The 9,450-nt window shown below is 43.9% G+C and overlaps 1 non-coding gene across 1 annotated transcript; it reads left to right on the plus strand.

Moving 5' to 3' along the window:
• The first annotated feature begins 552 nt into the window (after positions 1-552).
• Positions 553-626, plus strand: trnai-aau (transfer RNA isoleucine (anticodon AAU)). The gene has a single exon. It is a non-coding gene; the product is annotated as a tRNA-Ile (tRNA).
• Positions 627-9,450: the final 8,824 nt, after the last annotated feature.

The following is a 9,450-nucleotide window of genomic DNA, read 5'->3' on the forward strand; positions in this document are numbered from 1 at the left end:
TTAGCCAGTCAACTGTAGTCCTCAGCCATAAAAGCAGTCCTCTACCGGCCATTTCCATCCTTTATTGGATGTGTTGTTTTCAGGACAGGAAGAAGCCTTTTCCTAGGTGATCTTCAAGGCTCCAGTCTTTTAAAACTACCTATTTTCCTGACATGGGATCCTTGGCCTGCTTCTCCTTCTTTTGACGCATGTTTCAGGAAGCAGATGTTGCTTTATTGTTCAGTGAGAGCAATTGGGTCGAGGTTGGCGAGAAGTGGTTCTTCAGAGCACATGGTGGCTTTTGGACCACCGTGTTGAAGAAGGGAAGTAGGTGTGCATCCTTCTTTCACATTGTTAAAGCTATCCATGCTGACTTTGCTCAGTAGATAGAATACGTTTTTCAGACTGGATGTTGGGATTTTCATCCCCCTGTGTAAATACGGTATGTGAGTGGGTCGAACTGATGGCTTCAAAACAATAATCAAGAGAAAAGATGTCTGTTCAAGGAAAAGTCACCACCTCGTCAATATTTACTGAAGCACTTCAGCAGTCATGACGTTTTTTTTTTTCCTTGGCCAGTTAGATCAGTTGGTTAGAGTGTGGTGCTAATAATGCCAAGGTCACAGGTTAAATCCCTGTACTGGCCAATTCCCTCCTTTACAGGTCCTGTTGTTTTCAGGGCAGGGGAAACCTTTTTCTGTTGAGGGAAATGTTGCCAAAACAAGAGATTCTCTGGTTGTTTCGCAAAATGTCAATCGATTCCTTGTATCTGAATGTCTCATCTCATCTCATTATCTCTAGCCACTTTATCCTTCTACAGGGTCGCAGGCAAGCTGGAGCCTATCCCAGCTGACTACGGGCAAAAGGCAGGGTACACCCTGGACAAGTCGCCAGGTCATCACAGGGCTGACACATAGACACAGACAACCATTCACACCCACATTCACACCTACGGTCAATTTAGAGTCACCAGTTAACCTAACCTGCATGTCTTTGGACTGTGGGGGAAACCGGAGCACCCGGAGGAAACCCACGCGGACACGGGGAGAACATGCAAACTCCGCACAGAAAGGCCCTCGCCGGCCCCGGGGCTCGAACCCAGGACCTTCTTGCTGTGAGGCGACAGCGCTAACCACTACACCACCGTGCCGCCACACTTAAATATATATAACAATATATAAAATTCAAAGGTACGTCCCCTTATTGAATTTATAAATGCAAAACTCAATGATAGTAGGCATTAGAGCCATGTGAAATAATGCATCTGAGAATGTCCCCAACAGCTCTTGCGAATCTGACGATTTTTTCAAAATGATTATTTAATAACTTTTGATTTAATATGGATTGAGCATTAATTTTATCTTAATTATCTCTCAAAGTTACAATTAATAACTAGCAATAAATCATTCATCACTACTGTGAGTAAAATTTAATTGTTAACACGTTGTATATACCCATGTCTGCATATCGCCATATTACCCATAAGTGTAATAACCCATATATATATAATGTATGTGTGTGTGTGTGTGTGTGTATATTATATATATATACACACACACTACCATTCAAAAGTTTGGGGTCACTTTGAAATGTCCTTATTTTTGAAAGAAAAGCACTGTTCTTTTCAATGAAGATCACTTTAAACTAATCAGAAATCCACTCTATACATTGCTAATGTGGTAAATGACTATTCTAGCTGCAAATGTCTGGTTTTTGGTGCAATATCTCCATAGGTGTATGGAGGCCCATTTCCAGCAACTATCACTCCAGTGTTCTAATGGTACAATGTGTTTGCTCATTGCCTCAGAAGGCTAATGGATGATTAGAAAACCCTTGTACAATCATGTTAGCACAGCTGAAAACAGTTTAGCTCTTTAGAGAAGCTATAAAACTGACCTTCCTTTGAGCAGATTGAGTTTCTGGAGCATCACATTTGTGGGGTCGATTAAATGCTCAAAATGGCCAGAAAAATGTCTTGACTATATTTTCTATTCATTTTACAACTTATGGTGGTAAATAAAAGTGTGACTTTTCATGGAAAACACAAAATTGTCTGGGTGAGCCCAAACTTTTGAACGGTAGTGTGTATACATGTTATTTCATCTCCCTCACTGCCATCACCAGGAACTACCTGCAGGCCAGGACAATGATAACATTTTAACATAGCCTATGGAAATCCAAAGTTTACACATTATCATCATGCACAGAAATTGCAAAACTAGTTTTAAAACCGCTAAGTTCCAAGTGTTAAACATAGCAAGAGGCTGGGCTATGTGTGTGTGTAAGGTGTAAACCAGTGCATCCTGACTTTCTAACTATGCCTGTGTGTTGCGTCAGCGGCAGTCAGTCAACAACTCTTCGCAAAGTTTCCTTATGAAACAATATGCTCGCTGAAATTATGGCAGGGAACGCCAGATTAAACATTAAAACTGCCTTCTGAGCACCGTATCTACAGGCTACCACCGAAAGAAGGAGGCTACCAGAAAGGCATCTCTACTCCGTACGATTTTACTTTCACTACGACATTACTTTGAACAGACTATCAAAAAATTGCAAGGTGATATGATAAAGTAAGGCACAGTTTACTTACAGCCGTTTTTTTTTTTTTTTTAAAAACGATGCAATCGTTTTCTGCCTTTTGGCACCCTTCATCATGCCGTGTTGGGGTCCTGGACTAGGAGGAGCTGTCCCCGATATGCCTGTCAAACTTGTTGTGGGTAACCATAGCAACCAAGCTCGAGCTCGCAACCCGTGCAGTCTGCGCAGTTGCAACTATGTCTGTACTGCTGTGCACCTCAATAAACCGAATGGTAATTAGTCTTTTGATTTTTCCGTGAGGTTTGCCTTATGCAAAGAAAGACAGCATAGACGTTTTTTCCTCCCTATAAGTGGGGGGGACCGAACGAGGTGAATTTAAATCTGGGTGGGACGAATCCCCCATCCCCCCCTCTATCTGCGCCCGTGGGGGACTGTGAGGGTGACATGATGTCAGATGCTGAAGGGTGGGCAGGGGTGTGTGTGGGCAGAATCTGTGACAGGGGGCAGAGGGGGGAGGAGGGGCAGAACAGGGAGGGAGTTGAGCCTCCTGACCACCTGGTGAAAGAAACTGTCCTTGAGCCTGCTGGTTTTGGCCTGGAGACTCTGCTCCAAATGACTTCTTCAACCAGTTCAACCAGCCCCCCCCCTCCCCCTCACTGCAGCCATCTCTCCTTCCCTCAACACACCTCCCCCCAGTCATTGCAGTAGCCCCCTCCTCCCCCTCCTCAACACAGACTCCTCCATGCATTACTGCAGACCAGGTCAGAGGTCAACTGAGGAAGCTTCACCCCAGGAAAGCAGCAGGCCTGAACAAGGTGTGTCCCCGATTACTGAAGACCTGCGCTGCTGAACTGGGTGAACCACTCCAATGCATCTTCAACCTCAGCCTGCAGCTGGGGAGAGTACTCACCCTTTGGAAGACATCATGTATCGTTCCAGTTCCCAAAAAGAATTGGCCCAGCGAGCTGAATGACTTCAGACCAGTGGCACTCACTTCACATCTGATGAAGACATTGGAGCGGCTCTTCCTAAGCCTCCTCAGACCCCAGGTAGAACATGCCCAGGACCGTCTGCAGTTTGCGTACCCGGCAGGTGTTGGTGTGGAAGACGCCATCCTCTACCTGCTACACCGAGCCCACTCGCATCTGGATAAGGGAAATGGCACAGTGTGGATCCTCTTCTTGGACTTCTTAAGTGCCTTCAACACCATCCAGCCCCTTTTGCTTCAGGACAAACTGAACAGGATGCGAGTGGACCCCTGCCTGGTCACCTGGATCTCCAGCTACCTCACCGACAGGCCGCAGTACATCAGGTTGAAGGATATCACGTCTGACACTGTGATTAGCAGCACTGGAGCACCACGGGGCATGGTGCTGGCCCCTCTTCTCTTCACCCTGTACACCGTGGACTTCTGCTACAACTCGGAGCTGTGTTACATTGAGAAGTTCGCCGATGACACAGCCATCACTGGATGTATCAGTGACGACAGAGAGGAGGAGTAAAGGAGCCTGGTGAGGGACTTTGCTGTGTGGTGCAACAGGAACCATCTGCAGCTCAACACCTTGAAGACCAAGGAGCTGGTCATTGACTTTGGGAGGTCCAGACCAAGGTCACGACCAGTTCTGATCGAGGGAGTCGAGGTGGAGGCTGTAGATTCCTACAAGTACCTCAGGCTGTGGCTAGACAGCAAACTGGACTGAGCTTGCAACACCAATCACTTATACAGGAAGGGACAGAGCAGGCTATACTTCCTTAGGAGGCTGCGGTCCTTTAATATCTGCAGGAAACTCCTGTGGATGTTCTATCAGTCTGTAGTGGCCAGTGTCCTGTTTTACACTGTGGTGTGCTGGGGGGGCAGCATGTCCAAGAAGGACACATCCAGGCTGGACAAACTGATCAGTTGGGCCGGCTCTGTGGTCGGCATGAAGCTGGACTCTCTGGTGACTGTGGCAGAGAAGAGGACTATGGACAAACTATTGAACATCATGGACAATGCCAGTCACCCTCTGCACACCGTCATCAGCAACCAGAGGAGCCTGTTCAGTGACAGAATGCTCCTTCCCAAGTGCAGGATGAACAGACTTAAAAACTCTTTTGTCCCTCACACCATCAGACTGTACAACTCTTCTCTGGGGGGGGAGGAAGGGTAACAGGAGGACAGAGGATGGGAAGTCAAGTCAAGTCACATTTATTTATAAAGCACTTTAAAAACAACAACAACAACAACAACAACAGCTGACCAAAGTGCTGGACAGACGACTTGATAGACAACAGAAAAGACAACAAAAAGTGAGCATAACATTATACACATACATACAGATAAATAATTCATGCTGTATTGAATGCCAGGGCATAAACATGGGTTTTTAGATGAGATTTAAAAACAGCCAAGGAAGGAGCCAGGCGTATGTGCAGTGGCAGCTCGTTCCAGAGCTTAGGTGCAATCACTGCAAAAGCCCGGTCACCTCTGCTTTTTAGCCTAGAACGAGGAACAACAAGACGGAGTTGGTCGGCTGACCTACATGCCCTAGATGTTGTCTGAACCTTTAGAAGATCTGATATATAAAGTGGAGCCAGACCATGTAAAGATTTGAAAACAAATAAAAGAATTTTAAAATTTATTCTCTAACGGATAGGGAGCCAGTGAAGGGCTGCAAGCACAGGTGTAATATGCTCCCACCTTCGTGTTCTGGTTAGAAGGCGGGCTGCAGCATTCTGAACTGGTTGAAGATGGAATAAGGAGGAACAGTTAATGACCACATAATAGGGCATTGCAGTAGTGTAGGCAGGAATAGACAAAGGCATGAATAGCCATCTTAAAGTTTTTGAGGGATAAGAAGGGATTAACCTTGGATAAAAGCCTTAACTGGAAAACTAGATTTTACAACTGTATTTATTTGTTTCTCCAATTTAAAATTACAGTCTAAAGTTACACCTAGGTTTTTTACAGTGTCTTTGACATATGGTTCAAGGGGGCCTAAGTCTCCATGTGTACCACAAGCAGCACTGGGCTGAAAGACTAAGACCTCAGTTTTATTTTCATTAACGTTTAAAAAATTTAGAGCAGGGCGGCACGGTGGTGTAGTGGTTAGCACTGTCACCTCACAGCAAGAAGGTCCGGGTTCGAGCCCTGTGGCCGGCGAGGGCCTTTCTGTGCAGAGTTTGCATGTTCTCCCCGTGTCCACGTGGGTTTCCTCCGGGTGCTCCAGTTTCCCCCCCAGTCCAAAGACATGCAGGTTAGGTTAACTGGTGACTCTAAATTGACCGTAGGTGTGAGTGTGAATGGGTGTCTGTGTCTATGTGTCGGCCCTGTGATGACCTGGCGACTTGTCCAGGGTGTACCCCGCCTTTCGCCCATAGTCAGCTGGGATAGGCTCCAGCTTGCCTGCGACCCTGTAGAACAGGATAAAGCGGCTAGAGATAATGAGATGAGAAATTTAGAGCAGTAGCCTAGCCTAACAATAAACGATACCGGACAACGTGCAATATCTTCCTCTCTTCCCCATAGCTCATTCTTTTTATATTTGTAAATACTTAATTTAATTTATCTAGAAGTTTTTTCTCTATTTTCTATTCTCTGTTTATGCTGTAATGGTGCTGCTGGAATCTTAATTTCCCTGAGGGAACCCTCCCAAAGGGATCAATAAAGTTCTATCTAATCTAATCTAATCTATCTATTGGGCACTATATGCCTGTATTGATCTTCTGAAAAGCACAAGTACCAAATCCTTTGGCTCCACGGTGTCATGGTTAGCACTCTGGATGGTGAATCCAGTCATCTGACTTCAAATGTCTGTGGAACCTGTAAAAGCTTGTGCCCACATTGAATGATGGATAAACAAGACACTTTTGTTAAAGATGAAAATGGGCCTTGGCTGTCAATTTTAATCCATGCAGTTAAACAAATGTGTGCTTTGGGTGCAGTATCATGGCTCAGGGAGCATTAGGATGGAGTTCTCATGGTGGTAGTGCAGATCTTGCTCTACATAGGTGGTAGTAGACTAAAATTGGATTCCCCATGCCCATCAACCAAGCTTCTGATTCTTGTCTCACACATTCATAATTTTTTGGGCAAAGCAGCTCAGTTGTGAGAGCATGGGAGCACAATATGGAAGAAATATCAGTGGAAGCTGCAAAGTCTTTCCACAAGGTTCTTATTGTCAGAAGAAGGCAAATTATCTTCACATCTGTGCATTTGATGCAACTAACTTGTGTGAGTGCGTCAATATATCTCTGGACACTACCCAAATTTTAGCACGTTTACTGTCATTTTAATGTCAGTGGTCACACGTTGGGGCAACTTTCAAGGAATTTTGACATCACCAACCTGGAGTCTGAATCTATAATCTCAATCATTGTTTGAATTTCTAATGTAATTGTATATGTTTATGAACATTTATTCAAAATGTTGCACATCTGTTCAGTGCAAAACATGCTGAACCTTCTGAGGCCCTGTCCACACGGCAATGGATTCAGGTGAATCTGATAAAATTGTTTATCGTTTCGGCCTGGCGTCCACACGGCACCGGCGTTTTGGGTGCCCCAAAACGAAATCTTTTGAGAACGGGTTCCAGAGTGGAAAAGTCTGGCAACGGCACCGTTGCGAAGTCATCTGGATGAGTAGAACAGATTTGTTTACGATGACGTCACAACCACATGTGCTTCACGCCAGGTAGAAGTGTAACAAACTTGATGCGAGTTGTCAACAAATCCTATAACTTGGTTCATGAAACGCGCTTACAAAATATTTGTGTAATGGTGCAAAGAGAGAGAGAGAGAGAGAGAATAGCCCTTAGGGCAGAGTCAATCCCGCCAGCAAAAATAGGGAAAAAAAGGAGTGATCTCACCTCTTTAGATGTTGGTTTAAGTCCTACAATACATTCCTCAAAAAGGGCGTAGAAGAACAAATTAATCCATCAACGTGTAGCATTCAATTTATTCTGGACCATTAAAGACGCCGCCTTCCGCGTAGAATCAGACACCATCCTCGCCGCCATATTGGATGGGGCAAAGCAGAGAATAAAGATGCCTCATTCATGTGCTGCGTTTAACTGTATCAACAGGTTTGCCGTCCAAACGAGATCACATGGGATTACCTTTCACAGGTGAGACTGGAAAAATACTTTTCATTGTATTTGGTCATTATAACATAATTTTACGAACAGATTTTTCTGACTTTGTGGCTAATATGAAGTCTCGCGCATAATAGTTTATGCGCATGCATCCTTACTTCTTCTATTGTTCTGGTGTCTCCGATGGGACCGTCTTACAGCGCACCTAGAGGTGTGGCATGTGTATTGCATCGTTTTCAGCAAGCGTTACGTCGCCATATGTACCTGATATTTTACTGATCCGTTGCCCATGTGGACGCGATATTTTTTTTTTTTTGAATCTCGTTGCCGTTGTTGTGTGGATGTAGCCTAAGGCCATCCCTGACCTCCTCCCACTTTAAACCCAACATCCCCAAATGCTGAATCGCTGCCTTTGTGATAATTTGAATTCTCAGCAATTCCATGGAAATGTCAACCTCACCATCCAAAAATAAAGTAACTTATTATATAATAAAAATCAATGCAAAAATATCATCAAGGCATGTACTTTACAGAAGTGTAAAAGTTCAACCAATTTTTCACATTCTTTATAACTTCCAAGCTCACTACTTTACCCATGCCAATCCAGAATATTGTGATTTCAGTACATCCATTTCAATAGTTTTTTTCCAACCACTACATATGATACAAAATGTTCACCCACGACATGTCACCCTGCCTTCAGGTCATCGTGGGTATACTAAAGCCAATTGTAAACGAGGCATGTGATTTCGCATCGCTGTGTCACCTTAGACTCGCTGTTTATGCGGCACCTTTTCACAGGACAGGCGCTGTCACGTCCGTGACATTATTTGGAAAAAGTTTTTATTGTCCGTCCGTTTGAAACGCTATACAAAACAAATTCTGTGTGCAAAACAAACTATTATTGGTGTAGTAAAGTAAAGTTTGTTATACATTTTATTTCCTTTATAAACACTATTTTTCCCACATCACGGACGTGACTGTTACGGACGTTACTATATGCGGTCTTTTTCAGCGCTGCTGTTTTCTGTCAACGCGGCGAACTGAAATAATTGTAACATGGCCTATTGATGGATTTTGTTTAGGCTGCCTTGAAATAAACGTTATGGTCTGATCTCAAAGAATAACTAGACTACATAGCAGAGAACACATTTTTTTTTTTAAATAGCCTACAAAGGCAGGCGCATGCCGTAACAAGATGGAAATATGTCACCCAGGGTAAGGCTGCCTGCATCGTTATGTTTTCCGAAGTTATTTGGGGATAGATCAATTGTTGATGAAGACATCTTAATGGTGAGTAGTTATGTTAGGATCCTACAGTAAGTTGTTTTGTGCGCGAGAAGCCTATGTGCGCGAGGAGGACGAATACAGCTCGAGAGTGCAGAAGACGTCTCAAATTTTGACACCTTTTTCTGCGGAGCCCTGAATAAACGCTACTGTGCTAAGGTGAGTAAACTAAACCCACCCTTTTGAATATAATTGATGAGGATGATAAATATTTCAAACAAAACGAAGGTACAATAGGGACTGAGATCCTAAATCTGTGAATGAATGAATGAATGAATGAATGAATGACAGCTATAGCTAACAGCTAATACCTATAGGCTAGGAGCTAACAAGACATAATAGTTTGGATTATATGATCTTAGTTAGATGGAAAACAATATCTAACCAAGTAATATTACATCACTTTTTCTTACTATTTCTGGGTGATGTTGAGGCCATCCAAGATGGGCACGATTTAAACATGGCAGCAGTGTAATACTGTACTTAACCATATCGTTTCGGATTACACGGAGAGGCGCTATTTCACTGTTTACAAAATGACCGACTCAGGGAACACTGTGGAAAGGATCAGAGC

Source organism: Neoarius graeffei, chromosome 18 (assembly GCF_027579695.1).
Source record: "Neoarius graeffei isolate fNeoGra1 chromosome 18, fNeoGra1.pri, whole genome shotgun sequence".
Taxonomy (NCBI): domain Eukaryota; kingdom Metazoa; phylum Chordata; class Actinopteri; order Siluriformes; family Ariidae; genus Neoarius; species Neoarius graeffei.